The following is a 4,820-nucleotide window of genomic DNA, read 5'->3' on the forward strand; positions in this document are numbered from 1 at the left end:
TTATTGTTTATTTATTAATCAATTCACATATTATTTTCATACACATTTTACTAACTTTCATCTCTGACACTTCTATTATAGAGAACGGGTGAATAGTGATATTAAAATATTTTGTATTTTAATTTTATAATACTACTAGAGGCCCAGTACATAAAATTCGTGCACTCTGGGGGAGGGGGGAGGGCGTCCTGCAGCCCAGCCTGCACCCTCTCACAGTCCAGGAGCCCTCGGGGGATGTCCGACTGATGGGGTCAGTCGGACATCCTTAGCACTGCTGTGGAGACAGGAGAGGCTCCTGCCACCGCCGCTGCACTCTCCAGCCTTGAGCCTGGCTTCTGGCTGCGTGGTGCTCTGCCTGTGAGAGTGCACTGACCACCAGGGGGCAGCCCCTACATTGAGTGTCTGCCCCCTGGTGGTCATTGAGCATCATAGCGACCAGTTGTTCTGCTGTTCGATCGATTTGCATATTAGCCTTTTATTATATAGGATATTAATATACTATTTTGACATGCAATTTTTGTCATGTCATGCCTCAAGGTTCCTCCCAGCATTAGCTCTCTGTCTCTTCCCTCTTCTTAGTTGCAGGCTGGGTAATTTCATTTTTGTGACTCAAACAACCATCAGTCTGCTGACATGCACATTTCTAGCAGGGTTCCTGATATTTGATGAGGCCATTTTGATTCAGCCTTGGAAGGAATCCTTTTTATTTTCAATCTTACAATGTTCGAAACTGGCATTCTCCTCCTATCCCTGGACTTTCTCCTATTAAATGAGGCATGTTTTATTGTTGAACTCTAATCAACTACCCAGAAACAGTTTATAAAATGCTTAAACAGTTACAGTTTCTTTAAACAAACAAACAAAAAAAAACAAGGGAATTCCCACATCCCTTTATAAAGCTAAGAGAATCTGACAAAAATAGTCCAAACTCAGTTAAATATAATATGAAAAACAAACATATACCAACTATAAATGTAATTGAAAAATTCTATGTTAAATATTAGCAACTAGAATTTAGCATTATGATAAATTTGTGGTCTATTTAGAAATGCAACAAGGAAAAAACACAACCATGTAAACATGCTCATTGGTCATTTGATAAAATTTATCCTCATGGTCAGGCTTGAAAAACAAATAAATCTGATTTAAATGGAAGGTTATTCATTATAGCCATTTTCCCACTAACCAAGTAAATGAACCTTTTCTGGACCCTAGTTTCACTAATTTTTCAAGTGAGTCTGTCTAGATTGCCTTAAATCCCTGGTTTGAAGTACATCTTGTCCTTTCCTTTTTATAACATTCTTTTATCTTTGAAATTACACTTCTAACTTCTGATCTCCCCACCAGACTGAAGCCACCTTGAAGATATGCATTGTTATCTACAATGTGTAGCTTAACATGTGTGTGTACGCACGTAGTTACAGAATTTGCGGGGTCCAGTGCAAAGTGAAAATGAGAGAGCCCTTGTCCAAAAACAATTAAGAATTTCAAGACAGCAGAGCATTGAAACAAGCAGGGAGCCCTTCTAAGCACTACATGGGCCTCTATGCCATACAAAGAACACACGCCCATAAAAAAGTCGGATGTGTGTGGGGTGTGTGTGTGTGTGTGTGTGTGTGTGTATGGGTGTGTGTGTTTGAATATGTTAAATAGTATGCCTGGAAAATTAAGTCATAGAAACTTCAGGAAAATATCCACAGACAGACCAACAGCTAGCATTCAGATCTCAGACTATCAAGAGCAGTCAGAGGTGGTAAAAATAGTTCAGATAATTAAATAAGAAAATATTTTCAGGTTACCAATAATTGACTATTTTGATGGAAGACTGTAAGATATTTAAAAAGACATTGATTAACCTTCAACAACTATCTCTTTAAGTTGACTTTCATATCTTATTTACATTTTTTCTATTACATTGTACTAATCATTCTGAGAATGTTGTCTTCTTTCTTAGTATTTATGGTTATAATAATTCATGAACTTGGAGTACTGTTGGCTTTTCTGCACAACTCATTGGGGCTACAAGTAAATGGAATAGCAATCATTTCTCTAATCAAAAAACAACAGCATATAAAATTTTACAAGACATTTTATCCTTGTCTTATGAAAAATAATGTTCAGCTTATCAAAATATCAGCCATTCATTTAAGATTTCCTTTTGGAATTTTTTACAAATGGTATTAATTCTCTAATAGACAGGGAATTGAAGGAATCATAAGAAAAAATAGATCAGAGATCTTGGGTTTCTTGGTTCCATCCTTTCCTACTTCTACACAAGAACCCAATTTTATCAATTAATACATAAACTAGAGGCCCGATGCATAAAATTCGTGCAAGGGGTTCAGCCCCTGCCCACCAAGGCTTTGTCTGTCTAATTAGCATATTACCTTTTTTTGTTATTATAGATAGACTCTAGCACCTCTCATGCATAATAACTTCTGGTGAGAATGTGCTCACTCTCATGCAACAACAAAAATTCCAAATCCTTTATGAATATGTTCTGAAGAGAGTGAGGAATTTACATCTCTACTGGAGCTCTGAATAATTTCACCTCATGCTTCCTCAAAGTTCACTGATGACAAGCCCTTATTATGCCAGGTTTTGTGGTGATTGTGCAAAAAAAAAAAGGAAGATGGATTTCTTCCTGAGGAAGTTATTGATAGATGATCTTTTATTTGTCCCTGAAAAGTAAAACAAAAAAGTGCAGGCTGGTGCAATTTCTGTGCCTCAATGCCACTGTCGGGGATTTTAAGTAAATAAATAACCACTCTAGTGTGCTTAGGCACAGAATTCCCATTTAGGATTCGGTCTCCACTGCTCACCTCGCTCTAGGTTCCAGTCACATGGCAACACTCAGCTTTGCCCACCCATTCCCTCTCCTATTCTCATTGGCCCCCTCCTGTCCATCTGCCCTCACATCGTTTCTCTTCCACCCACGTTCCCATTCACATTTTCTCACTCCACAGCTGTCTCTCACTCTGTCCCTGGGCAGTGCTGTCTGAGTGCTAAATACTGTTCCCAGTGGGAGGGAGTTTGGCTGGGACAGGGGAGAAACAGGCCAGTGTGGCTGGAGCCACGGTCAGAGAGGGGCAGCAGAGCCCAGGTCACCCAGCACCTTAGGCCTGGGACAACGCCAAGGGCCAGAGGACAGTCCCAGAGGGTGGCGAGTGTAAATCAGGTCCCTGCCTCTGTGAGGGGAGGGACCATCCCAGACCGCAGGGTCTTCATGGTGTCCCCACGGGCAATCCCGGAGCACACAGGCTGGATTCGGGTTTGTTCCAGAAGCAGAGCTGACTGGACTTGCCTCTGGATTGGATGCAGGACGTGCGACTAAAAGGAATGGGGGATCCAAGTTTCAGGCTTGAACAACTCTTCTCACTCTTTCATTGTTATTCTCTCCCTCCTCCCCCTTTTCCCTCACACCTGACAGACTGGAATGCTCCTAGCCCCGGGTGAACTGCTCAGAATTCACAACCTCCTGAGGTCCACACACACTGGGGCAAAGGCACACCCACAGGACGCATGGCCCTGTCCCCCTGCTGGCATCAGTTTCTAAGTTTTTTGTAAGAACTTCTAGCACAGAGTTCCACGCATGGACTCCAGAGCCAGAACGGGGCAGGCTTGTGTCCAAGTTCTGTTACCAACTAGCTAAGTGAGCTCTGCCAAGTTACTCAAATTCCCACATCTGTGAAGGGCAGGTAAGCCAACCCCCTCATAGAAGATGTTGCATGAGACCACAAGTGCCTAATACTAGTACAGAGCCAATGACGGACACATAACAGCCCTTATGATCAGCGTTATTACAACCATTACACTACCCACCTTCACTTAAGCAGGGTTTCTGCAAAATATCAGGAACCAAACTAAAGCAGAACATACCTAAATAGTTCAGGCCTGGAAATAAAACATTAACTCCTCAGTAACAAACGGTCCAAAGGGAAAGTGTGATTTCTTAGCCAATTCAGATAAACGTGAAAGTCACGGTGATTTAACTGTGATAGACTCCACTTCCTCCGCCTAAGTTGGGCTCTGATTTCCCACGTCCACAAAGTTACCGCTTCCCAGCGTAGGTGGGCCCATGGGATTCTTTTCCATGAGGTATCACCTGGGCAGGTGCATGCACACAGACAGCGGAAAGGGGCTGATGAGAGTGACTCCAGGGACTGAGTGAGGGCATGACCCTCTCAACCCTCCTAAGTTCCTTTTTTCATGAACTTGGCGTACTGTTAGCTTTTCTGCACAACTCATTGGGGCTATGAGTAAACGGAATGGCAATCATTTCTCTAATCACAGAACACCCCATATAAAGTTTCACAAGACATTGGCATTGTCCACCACACCCACGTCAGGAGCTGCGACGCCCTCTCCGCGCTCAGCTCGCACTCGCCCAGCTTTCGCCCTACACCTGTGTCGCTTCCGTGGACGCAGTGGCAACCTATGCTTTGCGCGCCCAGTGGCCTCGATCGCGGTGGCCTGACGCTGCCAAGGCGGTGAGAGGTCATCGCCGGGAACCGCTCTTCCTCCGAAGGCCCCCTAGGTCCTCCTGAGGCGCCCTCCTCCGGCCGTGGTCACCCAGGTGCACAGGAAGCACCTGGGGAGGACGCAGGTGCGCGGGGGAGGGGGGCGCTGGAGGCGCCGGGCGAGGAACCCCAAGCTCGAACCTGCAGACCCAGCGCGAAGTAGAAACTGAAAGTACACTGCGGCGAATCCTACGGAAGTTCTAGGAAAGGCAGAGCCCAGACCGCCGTGGCGTGTGCCGCGCCCCCTGGGATGGATGAAGCAGCGGGCGCGGCGTGGGGCAGACAAACCAGCCGCAGAGA

The 4,820-nt window shown here is 44.7% G+C and overlaps 1 long non-coding RNA gene across 1 annotated transcript; it reads right to left on the reverse strand.

The window, feature by feature from the left end:
- Nucleotides 1-684: 684 nt before the first annotated feature.
- LOC106728166 lies at nt 685-4,814 on the reverse strand. Its single transcript, XR_001364428.1, has 2 exons — nt 3,880-4,814; nt 685-3,330 (listed from the first exon to the last, which is right to left on the reverse strand). It is a non-coding gene; the product is annotated as an uncharacterized LOC106728166 (long non-coding RNA).
- Nucleotides 4,815-4,820: the final 6 nt, after the last annotated feature.

Source organism: Myotis brandtii, unplaced genomic scaffold, assembly GCF_000412655.1.
Source record: "Myotis brandtii unplaced genomic scaffold, ASM41265v1 scaffold55, whole genome shotgun sequence".
Taxonomy (NCBI): domain Eukaryota; kingdom Metazoa; phylum Chordata; class Mammalia; order Chiroptera; family Vespertilionidae; genus Myotis; species Myotis brandtii.